A 24988-nucleotide genomic window follows, 5' to 3' on the forward strand; every position below is an offset into this window, starting at 1 on the left:
AATGGCGCAACACTCGCTTACAGCTACTGATAACAACGCAAACCTCACGCAGCACAGTTTTCTGACACCATGCAACTGAATTCCTCACGCATCGTCGCTGGCCATCAAAAATCAATGCAAGCCTGCTCGGAGCAGAGGTGCCTGTCCGGAAATCAACACATCGCTCTCTTGCGGGAGAGAAAAACAACACTTTGCCTACCCGATCAAAAGAAGAAATGACGCACGGCCTCACTTGCGAGTAAGGAATCAACGCAACGCTGACTTTTCCGACACACGCTCGCCTGTGCGGCTTTATTTTTGACACAAACAAGGTACTTTGTGTAACAACGTTTCCATTGTTTTCTATGGAGTAAAACTCTAATTATTTTAAAAATGTATATCTTGACTTGTGTATGTTGGATTTTTGTCGTTTTGGTCTTGTTTGATTTAGATAAAAATTGCCTATTTTTCTAAACTGGTGTGGTGTCCATTTTGTAGTGTTTTCACTGTATTGTGTGTGTTGGTACAAATACTTAACACATTGCCTTGGAGATACACCTGACTGCTTGTGCCAAACTACCAAAGGGGTGAGCAGGGGTTATCTTAAATGTATATCTCCATTGCCCAGACTAGAGTGAGGGTCTAGAGGGAGGGTCTCTACTTGGAAAGGAATGAATTAAATATGTGGTAGGCACAATAGCAGGATTTAGGACCTCAGTCACAAGGCCAAGTGCTTCTGTGGAAGCACTGGGGTTTGCGCCTCAGCAATATTTCAGCCGTGGGGCTAGTCAGTGCACCCCAAAGCAAGGGGTCAGCATATGAACAAAGGCGTCTACAGTGCGGCTTTCTTTTCACATTTTAAATTTGGACATATTTCATTTTCACTGCAGCTGCTGCTAGACAGCATACTCACAGGAGGGATGAAGGTTGTAGATGATGCTATGATATAGGAACAACATCCTTTGGGGACTATCATTATGATGGGCACTAAGGATTTTAGCAATCTCTAGTGTGCTAGAGGATTGTGGATGTTTGCCCATTAGCACTGGAAATCTAACATCTCAGTACAAAGTGCAGACTCTACCTTTTCACCACTGCAGTGATTAAGCTTTGATTGCTTCCAAGAACAAGCATTGGCAATGCCAGTAGGCCGGGTAATACATGAAAGTGTCTCATTAGTCATTAACGAGTTTAGGCACTCAATAGTTTATTATCCGTGCTATCTCTCTCTCTCTCTCTCTCTCTCTTTCTCTCACTTATCGTTTCACTAATGCACCCATTCATTCACCCACTGACTCATTTTTGCATTCACCCATATACTCAACCACAATGAAATGAACATATAAACTCAACATATGCATGGCGTGCATATATAGTAGTGGGTGGTCTTTTTGTAATAATATTGTACCTAGTGTATACTAGTTCAAAGTTCCAGAGTAGGTACCATGTTTACAATCAACCGTTGGCCATCTAGGAATTGTAAAGCAGTGATACACTTTGGACAAAACCATTCCATAATGGTTCCCTGGTTTAGATGTAGTGGCCACGAGGGAAAATGCACACTGTAAATTAATTAAGAGTCAAACAAGCAGGCAGTTGGCACTATCTGGGGGGCTGGGGTATGCTCTAGAAATGTACAATAAAATGAGAACAAAAGAGATGAAAGGTGACCTGTAAAAGGAGAAAATTGAAAGATCTGGCCCATCCGTCTTGGCACAGAAGTGTACTCATTTTCAGACAGCTGAGCACATGTGGTCAGACAAATCCTATCCATTACAGGTTAAAAGACCAAGGGGGTTATTACAACTTTGGAGGAGGTGTTAATCCGTCCCAAAAGTGACAGTAAAGTGACGGATATACCACCAGCCGTATTACGAGTCCATTATATCCTATGGAACTTGTAATACGGCTGGTGGTATATCCGTCACTTTACCGTCACTTTTGGAACGGATTAACACCTCCTCCAAAGTTGTAATAACCCCCCAAGTGACTGAAGTGGGCTGACCTAATGCCCTATGCTTTATGAGATCATGGATAGAAGCGTAAATACCTTTCACACAGACCAATGGCAGAAAAGGGCTGACCCAAAGCCCTCACAGGCATGTATATATAGTTATATGAATGTATGTACATATTTTAAAGTTTTTTTATTACAAGATCCTGGCAGACAACTGAGATTGTCAGGCATTCCGAAGAGATAAAAGCAAGAATTACTACAGTGGAAATCTCATTTTTTAGGGTTTGTCAAAGTGAGCAATTAGTATCAAAATCCTTGCCTAGGAATGTAACCTGTGAGATTTCATCTAACAAAATATATAACTGCAGCCATTAACACAGAGCAATTACATTGCACCCTGTAATAACCCCAGTCAGAGGTGTGGGGGGCAGGAGGAGATACTGTGCCCAACTGTGGGGACTTGGGCATTTTACTCCTGACGTCCCGGGGCCTGGCCTACTATGGGCCCTGAGTTACGGGACCAAGTAATACACCTTCATTACTTGACTTTCAGTGGTAGCACAGGTCCAACAGTCAAAGGCTTTTCATGGGAAGGTAGGTGCAAGGTATGGAATGCCTCATACCACAGAAAACACAGTGACCCTAATAAGGTGAGAACCCAGTCCAATACTGATCTTTGGTGTAAAAAATAGTATTTATTATATATACTATACACAGCACACTAAACAATTCACACAAGTAGAACTTTAGGAGGTGACCCCCATGTGCTGTTTGCATTAGCAATAAATATCAAAGTCTTGCTTTGGTCTTGAAAGTTCCAAGCTCAGACAAGTTTCACACGGGCCTGGGGCTCTCCTTTCACCTTATCCTAACTGCAGCCTTCAGAAGAGTCTAGGCGCTAGGCTGCCTGTGTCCCCTATGCTCCACAACAAGCAACTCACACTGTGCCAAACCCATGGCCAGTGGGATTGGCATGTTAGGTGGGTTGGAGACGATGACGGCTTTCATTTGCAGTTGCTCCTTCTTCTCTATTGGGGTTCCTGCCAGTAAGTTGGTGAAGCAGCGGCACTCCTATAGGCAGTTTCTGGACTTGTTCCTGAGTCCTCACTGGTCGCGGAGACTACTCTGACACGGTGACAGCCCCAACATCCCTAATTGCCCCCTCCTGCCATATGGGCATTACAGATATGGGTGACAGTCTTGATCAGGTCATCCAGGAAACGGCCTCAACATTCTCAGTGGGCCCCGCCTGACATACGGGGGTGTCACAGAAAAGGGCAGACATGGAGAACAGCCCAACTCTATAGTCCAAATCTAGAGAGATATCTGATTACGTGTTTGGACTTTAAAGTTTGTGTTGGTGTCAGCACCTTTAATGTACTCTGTCAAGAGGACCGTTGGCCACAGCAGGAATGGCTCCAATTCTGAATGACCCAGAACCAAGGGAGTAACCGAGGATCACACTTGTATGTCAGTTTCCACTGACATATGCCCCATAAGTTCAAAGGACTAAGCGTTCCTCTCTATGAAGATTTCCTGGTAGTGCCAACATTATCTTTCCTATCATCTCCCTGACTATGGCCGCAGACCCCAAAGACCAGGAACTCTTCCTGGAATCAAAGAGCCCTTTAATGTGTACAAAAAATGCTCTGCTCCTCTCCGTTCAGTGTCTGTGTCCCACCACAACCCAGAGGAAGGTCAGCAATACACATATCCTGTCTGGGGGTTCCAGCCCTCACCTCTCCAGCATCTCCAAGTCCTGGGCTTCCAAAACGGAACCCACAGGCCTCCATGGTATGTATCATCGACTAGCGCACATATGCAACTCAGCATGCCCATGCAAGTATCACACACTGTCCGGTGCTACATGCAATCCAGGTAGGCCAAGGGTGAGCTAAGTACAAAGCCACAGAACTATACACAAGTGGACCAGAAGGACCAACTCCAGTGATCACATTACTGATTCTGATGAACACAAAACCCATATGCTGCCACTACTACGCTAAAGTCACTTAACTCCAGGTAAGTGACACAAGGATAGCATTTGTTCTTCACCTCCAGGTCTGAGAAGACTGCATTATCGTGAGACAGGCCTATGGCATGCCACGCACACATGATCCTTGTATGCCCATGACCAAACATCAGTATCAGGGATCCAGATATTGATACAGCTGTGGCACTCTGGCCAGGGGTGCACGTCACTTACCATGCAGGGGATATTTCAGTCTGTACAAGCCCTACATGTGATAATGGCTTTAACATATACATTTTATAATAAATAACTCAGGCTTACTGCCTTTGTTTTAACCTTTCATAGTAAAGCAGATCACATATTGGGCATCTGAACTAACTTTCCCAGTGAACCAGTCAGGCATATAGCCTTTATCATTAGCTTGTGACCAATACCAACTCAGACCTTCTGTTTTGAGAAAAAGCCTTCCCATAAGAGCACTATTATTTATACTATAATAAAATTATAAATACAGTCAAAATGACGATTGTCAAAACAAAATAAAATCCCTCCTAAAAAGGGCCTAATAAGAATTAATATGATGCAAATCTTCTGTCCACATGGTTTGTTCGAATAGGTCACCACCACCAAAATCTGTACTGCTTAAAGTAATATGTGAGATTCCATGTCCCAAAATACCTGCCTGAATATTTTAGCACCATATGATAACAATCCTCTCTTAAAAGCCCTTTTCTTTTCACAACAGGAAAGTCAGGCCTACTGTTTTCCTAACTTTTCAGAATAAACAGATCAAACTTATGGAGTTTGGCATACCTTTTCCCAATAAACCCATAAGGTCTATAGTTTTATCAGTGACATGACACCATAACCAACACAGGCCTAATGAAGTATATAAGCTGGCAATAATCATGCACTCAGGTATAACATTACAAATATGTACAAACTTATAGTTGCAAAAACAATAAACAACTCCTCTCAAAAGGGCTAAAAGGATTACCTCAGAAAAACAATTCAATCCCCATTGATTTGTCAGAGGGTCTTGACCAGTTCCAGGCCCTTGCCTACTATGACAATATGGGATATTTATTGTAACTAAATACTTGTCTACAGCCTGTAACACATTGTGATAAAACCCTCAATTAAAGGTGCACTACTGTAACAAATGCTTTCTATAATAACTAAGCAAGGTCTCCTGGCTTTGTCTCAACTTTTAATAAACCAATTAGACCTATTGCAGCAGACATAACTTTTCCCATTGAACAAATTATTCCTATTTTTCATTGATTTGTCACCATAACCAACTATGCCTACTACTCTACTGAGTGCAAACTTTTCCAAATGGCAACCATGAGGCATGAGTATTAAAATTACAAATGCATACGAAATTAAAGTTACCAAAGCAAAATACAATCTCTTTTAAGATGATGTGTAAACCTTCTATCCCCAAGTGTTGTCAGAGAGGCTAACCAACACCAAAAACCTTGCATATTACACCAATTTCTGAGTCTATGTTCAACAAGATACCTTTCTGCAGGCTTGAATATGGAGTAATGACAAGTCACTCTTAAATGCCTAGGACTTTAACTTACATTTTTCACAAGAGGTATGTTAGGCCTACTGCGTATATCATAACTTTTCATAATAAGCAGATCAAGTTTGTAGCCTTGATCATTGGCTTAGTACCATAACTAATTCAGTAATGCTGTATTGTGCATACGAGATCAACACAAAGCATAGTTCTGGAACAGTTGTACTCAGTGAGGGTGCTGGCCAGTGAACTCGTCACACTAAAACCATAAGGGGTTTGCTGTGTCACTAAATAAGCAAATGTAGCATATGAGCAAAATCCTTTAACATGATTCCACGTGTGCCTTTCACAGACATTTTTTGTAAGAAAATGGGCTCTAGAAGTGCAATTTGACATGCTTATTCATTATTATATGAGTAAAACACAGTGTGATTTCTAGTGAGGAAGCTATCCATCCAAATGCCTTCAGGAGGGTTATAAAGCACAAAAGAACCATTTAAAAGCCACTGCAGTGTCATATTTTTGGAAGAGCCAGGTCTTAATTTTGCTTTTCAGCTTGAGGTGGTCTGCTAAGGACGTTGTGAATTTCATTAATTTAATGCTTCTAAATATTCAACTACACTAAAACAAAAGCCCTTTTTTTAGCAAAAAAACATCCATATGTCAGTCTGCCACATGCTGTGCCCAGGCAGAATCATAGATGCACTGTTCAGCTTGAAGAGACTATGAGAGACATCTTTTGTAATACTCGTCACAAATACAATGACTAAACAACTTAAGACCATAAGGGTGTGCTATAGCTGAAAACACCATAAGCAATGCTGCTATCACAACTGCTGTGCTCCAGGAATTGAAAATCCCCCACACTAGTACGATAGCAAGGCTGAAAATATTTATTTTTTCATGTAAACATTTATCTAGCTAAACCAAAGCATCAGAAGGGAAGAGGTAAATCAAGTATGGTCAGAAGTTTAAAAAAAAAAGGTGCCTGAGATAGCTACTGGCAATCATTGGTATTTACTTAAACATTTAAGGCCTGATTTAAAGTGAGGAGTACCTATACTCCACATTAAGATATGTACGCCAGTCCTATGGGCATCTCTTAAGATTGGCAGGCACCGCACTAATGGCAGTTCCTGTCAATGTGTTAAAAGTTTGAAGGATGGCTCCATCAAACATGATGGCCGGGGTCATGCATTTAACAAAGTTTTGCTTTTAAAAAACCCAAAATCCTACATTTTTTTTTTTAAGCAAAAACTAATGACCCCTATGCCCTAGGATCTGTCTCCAATGGTGTAAGGGACATTTTCTTTGTACTGTCCCTTACCACTAGGAACAGCAAAAAATAAAAACAGTACCGTCCACTCTAAATCGGGCGTCCAGTGTTATATGTATACCTCTGGGCCGTCAGAAGAGTATGTCTGCAATACAGCTGGAATAGGCTTTGCCACTCACATAGTTAAGTTCTGCCCACCTGTAAATCAGGTGTGCGGACTGAGTGTTGGGTGGAGAAGGTACTCCACCGCAGTTGACAAACTGTAAATCAGGCCCATTAATATAGATATTATCTTATACTTTTATGTCAAATACTCTGCTATTGAACAATGCTGCTCAAAATACTGAGCCTAGATCATGCTCAGTGGTTACTTGGTTTCAGAATTTGGCCTCAAACTATTTTGTCAATCATCATAATGGTCTAAGACAATTAAATGATTGTTTTGCAACTGGTATCTCAACAGACCGTATCTGTTACTTGGTGCCATTTAATTAAGGCTGGCATAAGTTGTCTTTGTGATGCTTGATTTTTCTACATTCAAATAAACAGGGAATCTTATGCATGCCGATAGTATGATGTGGTTTTGTTCTTTTTGGTAAAAAAGACAAACTACATCTATATGCATACTAATAAAACCCGGTGCCACTGATAGCTCTGGTCTTCAGAAATATCTCATCTGATTCACTCTCAAAGGTCTAAGCTTCTCAATCTTTTTCCTCATGTACAGTAATTATAAGAGGCTTTGAGAACTATCTTGTTTATAAGTCACAGTAACTCGCAGCTCTGCTCTTAAGAATACATACACTCAATGCGTGATCTAAAAAGCAGACACATTATTGGTGTATATGGTACAATAAGTGCACTTAGTCCAAAGTGGAACATCAACAGCACACTTCTAATTAGCGGCTGGCAGCCAGTTAAAGTGTTGGAGCTTCCTGGGTTCAAGGGTTTATGCCCCTGGCATACAGAAGCAAAAAACCCCTCAGAGCAGAACATGAAAATGAAGGTAGAAAATCTGTGAATAAAGCAAAACACAGCTTTAGACCTGCCTACTTTGTCATCAAATAATATGGTTTGTGGGTATGCAACTGTCAATTGAAAAATGAGATATTCAAAACAAAAACAAAGCAGGATGGTGTCAGTCTTTCTCCGGTTATATGAGGTAAAATGAATATCACACGTTTTTCATTCAACCCCCGAATATTTGCTCACCTCACACTCCATCATCAAGAGCTATCTGTGTCATTTTGTATTTCAAGTTACATATGGTCACATATTTGCAATATTTAACAATCATAGAAGGAAAGCTAGCAAGTGTTTTTGTAACTGTGAAGTTTAAAAGACCTTTTATCATGTGCATTTTACTTTCACCATCTCGTGAGTCCCGGTAGGCGTCACTATCCTTCAAGTTATGACATGTCCACAATTTAAAGGCACACTCTTTTAATCATAAATGTGCTTCATAAAAGCACAGTCTTTGCAACAGGTAGCTTGTTTTAATTACGTTTAACATTTGATCCACTATGAATATACCAAAGGCTGTTTCTTCTGGAAATCTCTCGGGTTATCTAGGGGTGCTGCAGCATCTGCCACACCCCTACTTCCAGCACTTCTGGCAAAAAGTGCAATGCAAGCACTCTTTTTATGTGGAAGCACACAACTTCTGCCCAATCAAATGCTATATAAAGTAAATCAACAGTGGGTGGAGTCTAAGCTCCTCACTCAGTAGTGCTTCTGAAAGTTATTTTTTGTAGGTCACATGAGATCGGGCCGCGGCTGTGCTGTAACGCTATACATAAAATAAGGCTCAAAATCAGACACTGCGGTTTTGTAAAGACTTTTTACATACTTGCCAAGTAGGCCCATTGTCTTGTGTAGCACCATCTTCAGACAATCCTAGCTTGTCAGGCATAAACACAATGCATTCTGAAACTTTCCGTTTTTTTGTTTTTTTTAACACTGTAAGTAGGGTCTGATAATCCCAACATGGAAAGCGCTGCTGGCTAAAAAACGAGAACTGCCTTAAGACTCAAGACGTCAAACTTGATGGAAGATCCCCTGTTTTATCCTCATCTAAAACCAAATATAACCCTTGACTATTATATGGAAGCGTACTAATTCCTTCATGGCATGCATGAAAACAACAATTGACAGTGCCAATTGTTTTGACTTTGGCATTCTGTATGATGAAAATGTTTTACGAAGGCTGGTACAGCATGGACAGCAACAGTGCAAGTCTTTCTAACTCAGGCGGGTTGCAAACATAGGAGTATGGGCAACAGAGTGCAATGGACAACAAACAAGAAGGTGAGTGTTGGGACTGAAAATTCCTCTGTTGATTAAAGATGTCCACCCTACCCTGTGTGCCCAACTGGACTGTTGTCTAGATTCCTAATGCTGATTTTTTGTCATAAGTAAATAAGGATCATACATGTGCACCATGACACAGGTATGTCTCACAGACTGTGGTCGTGTTTGACTGGGAGGGGTGCCCAAAAATCTACCCTCATAGTGGTTAAAGGCTATTGCCTTCACCAAGAGTTAAGCAGCATGAGTGCAGTGGTGTCAGAATACCATATAGTGATCAGTAGTAGTGAGCAGGTCCTTTTTACCCTATGTCACTGGAGTGAGGCCTACAGGCTCACTCACCTTTTTAAAAGTTCTACTATTGTGTATTTAACTGACCCTTGGCCTACATCAGGTAAATGTGGAGTGCTGTGCTGTAATGACTCTGCACTGGATCTATGTGCGCCTGGGAAGGGTAAAGTACAGGAACAGAGCAGTACCGTGCAGTATATGAATACATTACATGAAAGATTGAGTGCTGTGCATACACAATGAAAACATGTTCTGGGTATACATGTGCTTGCATTAGATACAATACATGAAGGGTGAAGTATTGTGCAGCACACATGGTGTGTAGTGGCAGTGTGTGTGTTTGCAAATAGCACACCCTTGTATAATATAGGAAAGCTACAGTACTGAACAGTGCTTGCAGACTGAATGTGTGTATGTGTGTCTGTAGTGGCGCAATGCATGGAGGTAACAGTACTAGATAGTATGTGTGCTGTGAAAGTACTCTGAGTGCAAGTGTGCCTGCAATGGTAGATTACATGAAGGACCCAGGGTTCCATATTGAGAAGCCCAGACCTGCCTAGTGGGGATATGAGTAGAGGAACTCCCCAGACATATTTGTGAGTGGCTGCATTCCTGTGAAGTGGGTGTGACACACACTGGAGGAAAGGAGGAAAAAACTCCCCTTTTACACTTTAAAAGGTTGATCTTTGATTCAGTGATAGATCACAAGGAAGAGGCCTGGATAAGGCTCAGGAAGGAGATGGGGCTGAATAGAGAATCACAAACAGTAGGGTTGGGAGCCTGGGCTTAACCTTTTGATACACCTATCATCATGGCTGACATCCAGTTGTGCACTGTGGTCACTCCCATAACACTGTGGCTGACATCCAGGTGTGCACTGTGGTCACTCCCATGAATTTTGTTGTTGGCCAATCAGTTTTGGTGTCTGGCCTGCTGTGACAGACATCCTTTCAATGAGAAAGAACAAAAAGTGTATATTTCAAAAGAAGCAGAACCCCACATAAAACTTAAGATGCAGAGCCTAAATCACATTTGGTGTCTGGAAATAGACTATAAGAAAGGGATGCTGAGACCCCAGATTTTGTCATCTGCTAAGCAGCAATTTTGGCTATGTGAGAAGGGGAAGCTCTTCCTGCTAGTCTCCCTGCTGGGTGAGGGGACATGACCCAGGGAACCAAGTCCACCTGCTCTGGAGCCGGGAGCACCAGTGCCTGCCTGACTGCCAAGACCAGTGTGCCCTATGAGGAAGACGAGAGCATGGGAGTTAGTGAGGTCCAGTGGGGAGCTCTACCGAGAGGACACCCTGAGTGAGGGGTGAGGAGCTCTACCGAGAGGACACCCTGAGTGAGGGGTGAGGAGAATGTCTGCATACCATTCGGGTCGTTGCCCGTGTGCAGGAATAGTCCGGCAAACCTGTATGCCAAGATGGGCTGCTGTGATCTGAACCGTGTGAAGAGCGCCTTGAGAGAAGCCTCGTTGCAGTGACTCCATATGCCAGAGAGGGCCACCATTAAACTTATTGGGTAAAGATCGTTAAGACTTGTGTCTGCCTTTATCAATTACCCTGTATGCCAGGAGGGGAGGCCATGGTGACGGCGATCATATTGGAAGAGTCTGCGCCAAGACAAAGAGTATCAAGCCAACCCCATATGCCAGGAGGGGATGCCGGTATCACTGTGGCCAAGAGTTTGGGGTGTTGCTAAGATGGAAAGATTGTGGCTGTGACTGGTGGGTCAAGCTGGCACACTAAGACTTGCCCATAACTGATGCCCAGAGGACTGCAAGGATGCCGTCGGAGAGGTTACATCCTCACTGGGCTCCAGCTGGGAGCCAGAGGATTGAGTTCCCCCCAATGAGTGGAAGAATGACTTACCTTGTGTTTGCCAAGCCAGAGACGCTCCTGTCTCTGGAACAAACCAGCAGTGATACTCGGAGAGTGCCTGCACCTGCCGGGTGCTGCCACATGAACCACACCACCCCAGGCTGCACCCAGCCCTATTCAAACCAGTCTTGACCCTGCTCTCCACGGGAACAGTCAGCCCGAACTGCCATTCCAGGTCCATCCTGGACCAGAAACAAGTATCCTGGGACCAGTTTCATGGTATCACCCCTCATCAGCCAGGCTAGCTTGAATCCAGTGGCATAGTGAGCAAGGGACCCACGTCTGGGCATAACCTGGCCATTTAGGACAAACATAGAAACAAAGAGATGATGGACGCAGTGCTGAAACTTTTCAAACACTCACCCCCGTCACAGATCTGGGTTAAATCCATCACTCTTTTGCTCACCATGCCACCCCAGTTTGGACCCAGCTATATGCAAATCAGTCTTGACTCTGCTCCCCAAAGGAGCAGTCCAGCCCGAACTGCCTGGCCAGGTCCCCCCTGGACCGGAAACAAGCATCATGGGATTAGTTTCAGGGTACCACCCCTCATCAGCCAGGCTAGCTTGAATTCAGTGGCACAGTGAGCATGGGGCCCACACCCAGGCATACCCTGGCCGCTTAGGGTGAACATAGCAACACAAGAAGATTCCATTGATTTTTTTGTTCATCATGCCACCCCAGTTTGGACTCAGCCATATGCAAATCATTCTTGACCCTGCTCCCCATGGGAACAGTCCAGCTTGAACATCCAAGCTCTCTAAGAGCAGCATAGTTGAGCACCCTCGGCTTACTCTGGGATGTCGGGGCAGGTCTAGAACTAATACACCTGATGGCATATGGATTGCACTCAAAAACCTCACTGCCCAGTCAGAGCTATTAATTTTATATAGAATAGTTCTTTAGCTAAGCATAGGAAATATATGGCAGTAAAATGCTGAACGCAACAAACTAAAATGCTCTAGCCCCTTCCAGGGGTGCAGGTATGAACCCAAACAGTTCTGTAGTGTAGTTTTTATGGGCTTCTCATACATGCATTTTAAGGGTGGCTTCGCAGACTTTTCTGCTCTGTCTGGTCAGCTAGGTGCTATAATTTGAATAGCAGTGGGATGTGTAGATAATGTATTCCTGTTGGGCAGGTGTGTGAATTCACTGTTATCCTCTGAAACTTCTGGGTTACCAAGTAGGATATCTTGGTGCTGAATACCAGATGAGTATTGTTACCCAACCCTATGGTACTCATTATTGACTTCTCTCTCAGTCCACAGCCAATGCGAACAAAGGTGAAAGCTATTCAGTATACTATATTTCACCAGTCCTTTGTCCCAAATACTTGGAAGCCCTGAATTGAAGGGGGGATCTCAGTGAGTATGATACCCGGCAATTGCAGGGCTTCTTGTAGAGGGACGGGCGTGGTCCCCAATGAGGTAAATAGCAGCAAGTGCCAGAGTACTGTCCCTGATCAAGAATACCTTTGTGCTGGGGGCGTGGCCAAGCTGCTGACTGCAATGGCCATGCGGCTTTAAAGCTCCAACGGAGGATCCCCTAATAACGGCAATTGAGGACGTTCGGGACCTCTGATTGGGCAGATTATACCAGGTTTGTGGTGAGGAGCAGCGGGCACTAAGTGGGGGCCGCAGCAACACTTTTGATGGACGGGGCCGCGGTATTCATTGTGGCTCGCGGCCGTCGGCCTATGCACCTCAGAGGCCCCGAGGTGTCTCACCCAATCTGCATCATAAATTAATCCACTTTAAATTCCTTATATATGTACATATACATCACACCCACAGATATTGCCCGTATAGACTCGAACCGCTCCTCTGCCTGCCCCAAATGCAGTGCTCCAACTGAAGATTTTATACATATGGCCTGTACCTGTCCGGAGATCAGTTCTTTTTGGTGAGAGGTGTATGACAAATTGTCAGCCATTGTTGATTGGCCTCTGCGACCCAACCCGCTCATGGCCCTTCTTGGCTACCCAGGCAACTTACCCAACACCATTAGAGGGCCTCACTGCACTTTCACTCCTGCTGGCTAAACAACAGATAGCACTTAGATGGGGTTCCAAAAATGTGCCCAATACCCACTCTTGACTGGACAGCCTCACGTATTGTGATACAGTGATTTGTACGCTACTTTGCAACCTGTGAGTTCCAGACCTAAGGATATCTGGCAACCGCTGAGAAATTATTTGCTTGCATTTTCCACTTCTCCTCTAACGTCCCAGGCGTCTGTTGATGCCAGTCAAGGTGGAGTCCACCCTGCTCACATTATTCACTCTGTGTGAAGTTTAATGTACTTATTTCTCCATGCCTAGCTTGTTTGCGAGTTGTAATTTACAGTGATATGCAGGACATGTACTGATTATTATCTGTCTTTCTCTGCAATATCACTCCCATGCTTGAACTGCATTGCTGTTTGTTCCCTGCATATATCAAAATGATAAATAAAAATATATATAAAAAAGGAAGAATACCTCTGTGCTGATGCTGTAGATTTTCTCCAGAAGTCCAGATAAAAACAATGTATTGCCTCAACCGAGAAAGGCTTTGTTTAAGTGAAACTGTGCATCAATGGGAACCCGTGGCCATAGTCAAGCTACCTTTAACCTGAAACCCAAGAAAACCTTCATTGTCATAGGCTTTCTTCCCTGACGTCTGCAGTTGATGAGAGGGATGTGGGTATCAACTGGTGAGGGGATGGTATTACAGGAGAGATCATTCCGCTGCTGTGTGTGGGATCTTGCCATCTTTGGCCAGTGCCCAGTATAACACAAGGAGTAAAGATATCTGGTGATATTGCTGGACACGTGTCCAGTGTCTGGCAGACAGTAAATATTGATTTTCCAAGCTACTAAGACATCAACAGATTCTCCTGAATGCAGGTACCCGATGTAATGTCTTGGAGGTGATGTCCATGTCAACAGACACAAAGGACGACCGAACGCTGGACATCGATTGTGTGCAACATGTAACCTCCAAAGCTCACATTCACGCCATGCATCGGATCTCAGACACCACACACGTGTGCACTGTACCACTACACGTCTACAAACAACACGCAAGCAGGCAGATGTACAGAGTTTTTTTACCTGTTAGAACCGACAAGCCTCCTGGCAGCAGGAGTACAGTGAACAAAGGCCGGTCCCCTTCGACTAATGTTTCAAATGTTGCAATCTGTCAGACTCCCCGTACTCTCTGATTGGAGAGAGAAAGAAACACCCTGCACGGGTACATTTTAGGTGCTGCTGTGGCCAGCTATTGGTTGAACATCAAAAAATATGAAGTAACCACAGTGGACCTATTGATTATTGGACAGACGTAGGGGAAAACACAAGTCACACAAAAAACTAAGCAAAGGGGGCAGATTCGTAGAGCATTTCTTGCCATACGATGCCTTTCATCCCTGCAGGTGTATGGGAAAACATATTGATTCATTTTGAGATGCAGCGAAGCTCTCAACTGTTCATGATTGTGAGAGTTCCTGATGCCCTCTGGATGACTCCGATGGCCCACAATTTGTCAGCTCTGCAAGCAGAGTCTTCACCAATGAATAGGCTGTCCCATCAAGACCTTCGTAACATTTTCACATAGACTAGTTTCCTAAAGCCTACCCGCGTTCCTGGAGATTAATTCTGCCAGTGTGAGGAGAAGGTTTCTGGCCTGGTGCCAGGTTTTGGGCCCAGTGAAAGAACAGCAGAGTGAGGGGCCCATGAGGAGGTCATTTTCTCCCGCAACGTAGTGCTTCATCAGTCCTTGTGTACCCACCGCTGAATATTAGGATCTGGTAGGGTGGAGAAAATAGCATTCTCAACAACCCCATTCTGCTACAGTAGACTGTGTAAAAGAACAAAACCTGAGTTAACATCGATCATTTTTTCTAACAAATAGGATGCTTCTGAAAAAACGAATTTGTTTTGCTACAATATACACTCTGTTTCGAATGAATTTTCATAGATATCGGGTAACCCGTTCTCGGAGGTTAATATGCAGCTCTTGCTACTCGTATTGTATCAAATTAGTTAAATGGAAGCAAACTAAGACTACAACATCCAGAATGCATTACGTTGTGACCCAACCAAAACCTTCCTGACTCACACCTTACAGGCTGCACGCTGAACCCTGGCAGTGTGTCAGAGCTACCGCTGAGGAAACAGTCTACTCCCTGACAAACCTGCTCTCCGGCTGCCTGCCTAATTCCGACCCTCCCATCACTCCGTAAACCTTCCGGTGTGGTTGTGAAGGCAACACTGGGACCAGGCCATTGTGTGCGCCAAACAACAGCGATGGAAGAGGCCTAAGTGGGCGACAGGTGAGCCTGAGCTGGGGTAGCAATGTCTGTGTCCATTTATTGCCGCGTCGAGAGTGGGAGGGGCGGGCTGAGGCAGAGTTTGCTTCGTCTAATAGGTTGATGAAAACTTGTGTGTAAAACTTCCAGGGGCGGGTTAGGGGAAGCGAATGTGGAACAACCGGCAAAAAAGTCCCGGAAAACGTCTACTTGTCTGTCAGCTTGAGCAGATAGTAAAGTTATAGAGGCTTGTAATGACTGGGAAGAAAAACAAGGAAATGACTAGGAAAATAATAACCAGCAAATCATAAAGTGGAGAGAGAAAGATGGCGAGGGCAAGGATGGAAGAAGAGGGCAGTGTGGTGAGAGAGAGACCGACTATAGAGAACTAATACATACGGAGAGAGAGAGGAGTGGGGCAGTGTGAGGGAGCTGGTAAAATGGGGCAGAGGGCTAAGGAATCGGGTGTAAGAGCACAAGGGACGCGAGGGGTCCCGACCATGGCTCTATTTGACGAGCCAGTTGGTGCATGGGGTGCATTTTCCTTCCATGGGTTAGCGCCCATGTCCCACCTGCTGTGTCACTGCCCCAGGGAGAGTGCGGGGGGGGGGGGGGGGGGGGGAGAATGGCGAGGGAGAGGCAGCGAGAGGAGAAGGTTGCGGCACCTGGGGTTAAAAAGGAGAAGTCAGCACATGATTTAGAGTTGGACAGTGATGGAACCACCAATTTACAGAGTCTGTGCTTCACGGAAGGAGATTCCGTAGGGTAGGGGGATTCCCACCATTAAAGACTTTGGGGGTCATTCTGACCCTGGCGGTCTTTGACCGCCAGGGCGGAGGACCGCGGGAGCACCGCCGACAGGCCGGCGGTGCTCCAATGGGGATTCCGACCGCGGCGGTAAAGCCGCGGTCGGACCGGCACCACTGGCGGGGTCCCGCCAGTGTACCGCGGCCCCATTGAATCCTCCGCGGCGGCGCAGCTTGCTGCACCGCCGCGGGGATTCCGACCCCCCCTACCGCCATCCAGATCCCGGCGGTCGGACCGCCGAGATCCGGATGGCGGTAGGGGGGGTCGCGGGGCCCCTGGGGGCCCCTGCAGTGCCCATGCCACTGGCATGGGCACTGCAGGGGCCCCCGTAAGAGGGCCCCTAAATGTATTTCACTGTCTGCTGCGCAGACAGTGAAATACGCGACGGGTGCAACTGCACCCGTCGCACAGCTTCCACTCCGCCGGCTCGATTCCGAGCCGGCTTCATCGTGGAAGCCTCTTTCCCGCTGGGCTGGCTGGCGGTCTGAAGGCGACCGCCCGCCAGCCCAGCGGGAAAGTCAGAATTACCGCCGCGGTCTTTCGACCGCGGAACGGTAACCTGACGGCGGGACTTTGGCGGTCGGCCTCCGCCGCCCGCCAAGGTCAGAATGAGGGCCTTTGTCTGGCCCGCTGAGTCTTGGTAAGTCTGGTGTCTAGTTGAATGGCTTCAGATCTTGAGGAATGTGAATTCTGCCTCTGTGGTAGCTCCTAGCAGCTCAACATAGTTTCTGGCTCCATAGCTCTCACCATCAGAGATGGTGAGGGATCTAAATACCGGCATACGAACATCTTCAGCAATGTAGGTGAAAACCTCTGACTTCCCAGTTTGGCTTTGCCACAACCCACTGACCTGTGCTATCTCCCACAGATCCTAAGAGCACCACAGCTCGGTAGTTTCTGGAGACCCTAGGATGACAGTGCTCAGTATTCAAATGGTACCCTATGCCTTACCCAGGGTGGGCCACGTACACTCACTGTCATTGGTGACTTTGAGGGGGCCCTCAATCTGCATTGGTTCCCAGCACTGCAGTTATTACAGGGAACCTGCAGCGATGACCCCTAGAGAATAATATCCATGTCGGAACTCATTTTGTCAAAAGGGTGTATCCATCGTGGCTGACTCTTCAAGAAAACTCAGTGGTTCCCACAAGATATAGTGTTGCACGTAAGCACCCTGGAGCTATAGGCAATCTTTGCATCTGTGAAGGCATTGTTTTCATTGTTTCAAAGAGCACAGTGTAGCTAGTCCTTAATGGTGTGATTACATACATGGACATACATGCATTGCTTGAGAAAGTAAAATGCTTTTGCATTTTACTCCATGGTTAACTTGTTAAGTGACATCTCCGGGTATATTTATGTTTCTCCTGATGGCCTGCTGGGTCTGGAGATGAGCTGTGGCAGAATCCCAGAGGGCTCCATTGACTTCTGACACCTGCTATATGCCAGGACGCTCTAACAAACGGAATCACTGATAGTCTTGAGGTGGGACCCTATTTGAGATGCACCATCTGCCAATATTTATTGTAAATCACTTTGAAAGTACTACGGAAGCGCTACATATTTAGAGTGGAGTTCGCTCGTCGGGGGTATGGCGGTAAGAGCCCGCAGCCTTCAGAGACCTCCTGCAGGCTGCTGCTCTCATGACTCGTAGCAAATAATGAATGTGACAATGCGGCAGTGCACCCGCAAACATTCACTCGTCACTGTTCCTTGGTCTCTTAGCTCTGCGATGGGGCACAGTCAAAACAGCTCACCCTGACAAACCGCAAACAGGACTCTGCTTAGGAACAGCTGCAACAGTGGCATAGCAGAGGTGTCATGGGTCCTAATACAAGACAGGGAAATGGTCACCGACCCCTGCTTGGTAGTACAAAAGCAGCTATATTTGGGCTCCAGTGGACTTCTGAAACCCCCGAACCCTGGTGCCACTGCACCTGCTGCACTCTTGATAGCTGCATCCTTGGTGCCAGAACAGGAATTCTGGTTCCTACTCTGTTACTACTGTTGAGGAGCCCAGCCTGATTTTAATATGAAATAATACGTCTTCTTGTATACTGAGCAAAGCAAACTGAATTGCCTTTAACATCTCCCGAAATGGCGGCGCACAAGAGAAATGAGCTGCAAGGACAGTGCTTTTCAGGCTAGGAACGAAACCGCAACCTAAGCCCCCTGCTTCCAAGCCTTTTCTAACCTCAAACCACTAGTACGCTCGCAAGAAATCACTAAGGTCAGCCAAGACCCTTTGCCATTTTATGTCATTTGGAAATGTTTTAGATATCATGTCTAATTTGCTTTGAATCATCGGTTTGGGTGATGTATTTGATGTTGCCATAGATGTGCGAGGAACACTCCACCGGACTCATCTTCACCAAGTATTGCCTTGGCCTATCCACTCGACCGTACTGTGTGACCCTGGGCAAACACAGAATGACCTGCGGCCTCAACTTGGGACCTGCCTGCACGAAGAGCGCTTAAAAATGATTAACCCCTATGTTGTATTTTGTTTATGTTTATAGCGGACGTCAATCGGCAGGCATTCTGGCACAGGGAGTTTGAAAGCCTAACACTGGAGAGGGGTAACAGAAGAGGTGTGCTTCAAGCCTGTGAGGAAACTGCACTGCTCGGGGTAAGTCGCTGCCCGTACCTTCCCAGTGTTTCACAATGCTTTTTGTATCCCCCATTGTCACAGAAGAACATATGCACCCTTGAGTCTGAATGGAATCTCCTATGACTCTTGAATGCAGCCACTCTGCTTTGTTGGAAGACATTCTTTAGGGGCTCACCTACAGCCAAGTTACATTTTGGAATACGTTTGTGGTATTCAAACTGGATGAAGAAGACGTGGGCTAAATGATAAACATTTACAATACATCTCCTCTATTGTTTGTGACCCTGAAGCTAGAATTGGACATAAAGCATCTGGTCTACCTAATAATGTAGGTGGTGCTCTTGAGAGCCCAGCATGGCCACCCTTTAGACCTTTTTCCATCTGAACTCTTCCTGAGTCCTCACACTTTATGGAAAGCTCTCTGGTAAATCCAAATTCAACTGTAGTTTCTCTCCAGTCCTCACAGTATGTTCATACAGTCAGAACGTTACAATGTCTTCTTTGTACTCCTTCCCTCATATACAAACGAAGTACTATGTTTAGGAAGAATGGCCAAAGCTACTGGCACTTAACTGTCTAATTACACTCGTCTGCCTTTTAGGCGATGCCTTTGTAAACTGTGTGGCCATGCAGCCAGTGGCGTAACAAGGGCCCCCGCAGTCTGTACAGTCTGGGTGGGTGGCCCGAGCCCCTGGAGGCACTCTCAGCACAGTACCATGGCCTGAGACTTGTGTGAGTTTCAAGAGAGCCCCTCCATGTACTTTGCAGGGGGGCCCCATCAAGTTTTGTTACAACAATGCATGCAGCCTGTCGTTTGCTCAAAGTTTGTGGGTAAGGAGTTGTTTTGAGCCTGAGTTGCAGTTCTGCCTTCATATAATAGTAAATTTTGAGCTGAGCAGTGTTTACTAGCTTCTGTCAGTTACTCCACCATGCCATCTTGTTATGGTGTTTTCTGCTCGTTCTTGTGGCAACCAGACTTTGGGGCATATTTATGAGAAAGTGGCTCATCAGTCCTGATGCTTCACTTCACTTGCGTCACCCTTGCCCCATCTAATGACACCATGGCTGCGCCGTATTTGCAGTACAGCACACCATGGTGGTCGTTACCACAACAGTGCCAGAATTTGGACGCTGGTGCAGCAAAGCCCAGGTAGGCCCATTGATTTTAACAGGTGTGTAATTTTATCACCTGCCTTGCCTCCACAATACGGAGGTGGTGCGTCATCGCCCCAGATATTGAGTATACAACATTTGACTGAGTCCAGCATAGTGTATCCCGTCACTGTGTGCATCGTGGCTCTAATGGAGGACCAGTAGGGTTTTATTCACGGACAGCTCCAGACCACATGGAGGAATTTTTCCCTTTCCCCACGGCCCCACAAGGAGGCTGCCATTGGACATCTACCTATGGCATGTGGAGTGGTGCATGAATAATAGGAGTAATGTAGTATGCGTAGCTGGATCAGCCTGAAGCTGGTTTTGATTGCTATGTCCTGGAGTGCCCCCAGGGCCTCCTCCTATTCACCCTCTTCAAATTGTCCCGCATCCCGCCTCCCATTTAGCCAGGGCCATCATAGTGTCAGGAGCATGATTTAACAACTTTCTGTGTATTCGAGAAATGGCTTTCTTACACATCCATTCTGACAGGACACAGTCCACAAGTGGAGAGGATTCCTCGATGGTCGTGTTAGCCAGAATTTCTGTGGCAAAAGCATGTTGAGTTTATAACTTTGTGTAGGTGCTAGCTGGTATTGGTTGGTCAGTTTGGTGAAGTACAGTAGTGCATTTTCCTGCCAAATGTCAGCCAGCTTGGTAATACCTATCAATTTCCATTTGGAGAAGCCCTGTAGTTTGCCTACCTCTGATATGAGGTCACTGGACCAAAGAGGGGTCATTTCCATCAGACGGCCCCCCCAGCCCTCATGTGCCATGGATTGATTACTTTCGGGCACGGAGTTAGCCCGGATTCTCCCCTTAATACTAACCACACCAGCGAGTGATCCAATATGCCCCATGCTAGATGTTTGATGATAACTAATTTGGAACTGTTGGCATGGGGCATAAAGATATTATCTAAGCATGAGGTGCTATGTTGGACTTTCGCTAGGAATGTATATTGTCTCCCCACTGGATGTTGGAGTCTCCATGCGTCCACCAGTCCCAGAGGCTCCATGAATGTGGCTAGTGGGGACGTAGTCCCCATACATGTGGCATGTGGAAGTCTATCCTCTGCTTCTGACACAATTGGGTTAAAATCGCCCCCAAGATTAGCATACCCTGTAGTAGCTCAGTAAGCTAGGGAAAGGTGATATGGTGATGTCGTGGTGGGATGTGCAGTGAGCATATGTTGATGTTATCCCATGTCTCTGACTGGGCTACATATTTCCCTTGCTTATCTCTCTACATGGTGATGGGAGTAAAAGGCATAGCATTTTTGATGAGGATACCTACCCCCCTCGAGTCAGAGGTGAAACCCGCATGGGCTGTCAAGGTGTACCCGCTGCAGGATAATGCTTTGCATGTATCACCTAGTAGTAGGGTCTCTTGCAAGAGTGATGTCTTAGTTGTGTCTCTTTATATATTGTAGGACTATGCCTCGTTTAATCTTGAGACCCAGGCCATTAACATTCAAATACATCACTGTGACGGTGCCCGAGGTGTTCTCAAGTGGTAGTATGTCTCACATTGTGCATCTGAGTGTCTTTGCCCTCCGTACGGATCCAGCCTGACCCACACCTGTCATGTGTCAGGAAAATGGCTTCTATGTGAACATGTTAACCTTCCCAAAAACATTACCTCCTCCTCCCTGCCACCCTACATCGTGGACTTTCAACTGCCCACCACCCCCCAACTGTCGCCCCCATGAATCTGGTATAGTAACTATTACCTGGGGTAAGGCTGAGGGAGCCCGTTCAGCCTCCAGTTCATGCCACCCTTAGAGATGATAATGATAAACAGTGGGCCTGTGCCCGAATCTGTATAGCATATAATGTCAAGCAGTGTCTTTAGTAGTCAGTAGCATTGTGTCCCAACCCATGGGATGGGGCATTCACGTGCAACGTACTTTTATTAAGTTCTTACATCCCTATGAATGCTGTCGCTATAGTCAGCCATCACAACAATTCTCTTATCCGTCGTCCGCTGTGGGATTCTGCTCATAGTGCTGGGGTTCATGATATGCTCGTTGGCCAGATCCTTCCTGTCTCAAACACCCAAGTTTCTGATTTTCAGGGCACCATCCGTCCATCCAGTTCCATGATTCACTTGGTGTAAGGAAGTGCCAGGTCTTACCCTCTGCAACGACTCGAAGTTTACCCGGGAAGCGCATCTTGTATTTTAAGTGTCTGGCACGGAGTTCCTTCTTGACCTCCACAAAGCTGCCCCTCTGTTGTTGTACCTGAAGAGTGAAGTCTAGATATAGGTTGATGGTAGCGTTGTCATAAGAAAGAGCCAGCACTCATCTGGTCCCCTGTAGGATAACATCCCGGTCCCTAAAGTTGAAAATGCAAGCCATAAATTTTCGCAGGGGACTCCTGCTTAGGAGGTGGGCTCGGCATTCTGTGGGCCCATTCCATTGAGAAGAATTTTGATAGGCTCTGAGGTTTCAGCATATCCAGAATTAAGTGTGCCACAAAGCGATCAGCACTAGGGCCCTCTGCTTTTTCCGGGACGCTTACCAGGCGTAGATTGTTCCTACGTGAGCGCCATTCCCTGTCCTCAAGCTTTGCTCACATCAGCTGGTTGTGTTTTTGTAGGCAGTCAACTTGTTGGTGGCGAGTGGTGGAGGAGTTGGAGGTCTGAGACCACAACCTCAGTGTCTTTCACCCTGTCCCTGCATTTGTTCATGTCTGTCCATAGTAGCGACATCTCCACAACAAAGGAGACGATTTTGGGTTCCAGCGTGTTTTTTACCCCCTGTATCATCATCGCCATTATCTCAGTAAGACTGGTTGTGCAAGCGTTGTAGCTGTCTCTGGAGCTGTCCCTTTGGGCACCCTCTTTGAGCCCTGCAGTGACACCGCTGGGATGGCATACTTGTACGTCTTGTTTATTTAGTTGGGATTTCTGCCTCAGCCCCTCACCATTGTGAAGGTCATGGCACACTAGGCCCTGGGGATCTAGAAGTAGTGGCATTGGTCAACGTCACCTGCCAGAAGACGGAGGACTGGTGTGAGGTCAGGTCCCTGGGGGTTCCTGCGCTTTACGCCTGAAGTCATGGGCTTTGTGTGGCGATGACTGGAATAGTGCTGTAATCTTTTCTCCTGTATGTGAGAAAGTAGCCTCTTTCTAGCCTTGTTACCCCCACTTTTGGCCTGTTTGTGAGTATATGTCAGGGTGTTTTCAATGTCTCACTGGGATCCTGCTAGCCAGGGCCCAGTGCTCATAGTGAAAACCCTATGTTGTCAGTATGTTTGTTATATGTCACTGGGACCCTGCTAGCCAGGACCCCAGTGCTCATAAGTTGTGGCCTATATGTATGTGTTCCCTGTGTGATGCCTAACTGTCTCACTGAGGCTCTGCTAACCAGAACCTTATTGGTTATGCTCTCTTTGCTTTCCAAATTTGTCACTAACAGGCTAGTGACTAAATTTACCAATTCACATTGGCATACTGGTACACCCATATAATTCCCTAGTATATGGTACTGAGGTACCCAGGGTATTGGGGTTCCAGGAGATCCCTATGGGCTGCAGCATTTCTTTTGCCACCCATAGGGAGCTCTGACAATTCTTAAACAGGCCTGCCAGTGCAGCCTGAGTGAAATAACATCCATGTTATTTCACAGCCATTTACCACTGCACTTAAGTAACTTATAAGTCACCTATATGTCTAACCTTCACCTGGTGAAGGTTGGGTGCAAAGTTACTTAGTGTGTGGGCACCCTGGCACTAGCCAAGGTGCCCCCACATCGTTCAGGGCAAATTCCCCGGACTTTGTGAGTGCGGGGACACAATTACACGCGTGCACTGTACATAGGTCACTACCTATGTACAGCGTTACAATGGTAACTCTGAACATGGCCATGTAACATGTCTAAGATCATGGAATTGTCCCCCCAATGCCATTCTGGCATTGGGGGGACAATTCCATGATCCCCCGGGTCTCTAGCACAGAACTTGGGTACTGCCAAACTGCCTTTCCTGGGTCTCCACTGCAGGTGCTGCTGCTGCCAACCCCTCAGACAGGTTTCTGCCCTGCTGGGGTCCAGGCAGCCCTGGCCCAGGAAGGCAGAACAAAGGACTTCCTCTGAGAGAGGGTGTAACACCCTCTCCCTTTGGAAATAGGTGTGAAGGCTGGGGAGGAGTAGCCTTCCCCAGCCTCTGGACATGCTTTGATGGGCACAGATGGTGCCCATCTCTGCATAGGCCAGTCTACACCGGTTCAGGGATCCCCCAGCCCTGCTCTGGTGCGAAACTGGACAAAGGAAAGGGGAGTGACCACTCCCCTGACCTGCACCTCCCAGGGGAGGTGCACAGAGCTCCTCCAGTGTGTCCCAGACCTCTGCCATCTTGGAAACAGAGGTGTTTGTGGCACACTGGACTGCTCTGAATGGCCAGTGCCAGCAGGTGACGTCAGAGGCTCCTTCTGATAGGCTCTTACCTCTCTTGGTAGCCAATCCTCCTTCCTAGGTAGCCAAACCTCCTCTTCTGGCTATTTAGGGTCTCTGCTTTGGGGATCTCACCAGATAACGAATGCAAGAGCTCACCAGAGTTCCTCTGCATCTCCCTCTTCACCTTCTGCCAAAGGATTGACCGCTAACTGCTCAGGACGCATGCAAAACCGCAACAAAGTAGCAAGACCACTACTAGCAACCTTGTATCGCTTCATCCTGCCGGCTTTCTCGACTGTTTCCAGGTGGTGCATGCTCTGGGGGGTAGCCTGCCTCCTCTCTGCACCAGGATCTCTGAAGAAATCTCCCGTGGGTCGACAGAATCTTCCCTCTGCAACCGCAGGCAACAAAAGACTGCATCACCGGTCCTCTGGGTCCCCTCTCAGCACGACAAGCGTGGTCCCTGGAACTCAGCAGCACTGTCCAAGTGACTCCCACAGTCCAGTGACTCTTCAGTCCAAGTTTGGTGGAGGTAAG

The 24988-nt window shown here is 46.4% G+C and overlaps 1 protein-coding gene across 4 annotated transcripts in view; it reads left to right on the forward strand.

Annotated features, from left to right (window-relative positions):
• Positions 1–15326: 15326 nt before the first annotated feature.
• Positions 15327–24988, forward strand: part of CARD14 (caspase recruitment domain family member 14) — a 469582-nt gene continuing 459920 nt past the window's right edge. For 3 of the 4 annotated variants that reach the window (XM_069199715.1, XM_069199719.1, XM_069199718.1), the window contains exons 1-2: positions 15328–15506; positions 18809–18918. The gene's annotated coding sequence lies outside the window, so the exon portion shown is untranslated. Of the gene's footprint in view, positions 15507–18808; positions 18919–24988 lie in introns of all 4 variants that reach the window. The other variant, XM_069199720.1, reaches the window with a different exon arrangement.

Source organism: Pleurodeles waltl, chromosome 7, assembly GCF_031143425.1.
Source record: "Pleurodeles waltl isolate 20211129_DDA chromosome 7, aPleWal1.hap1.20221129, whole genome shotgun sequence".
Classification (NCBI taxonomy): domain Eukaryota; kingdom Metazoa; phylum Chordata; class Amphibia; order Caudata; family Salamandridae; genus Pleurodeles; species Pleurodeles waltl.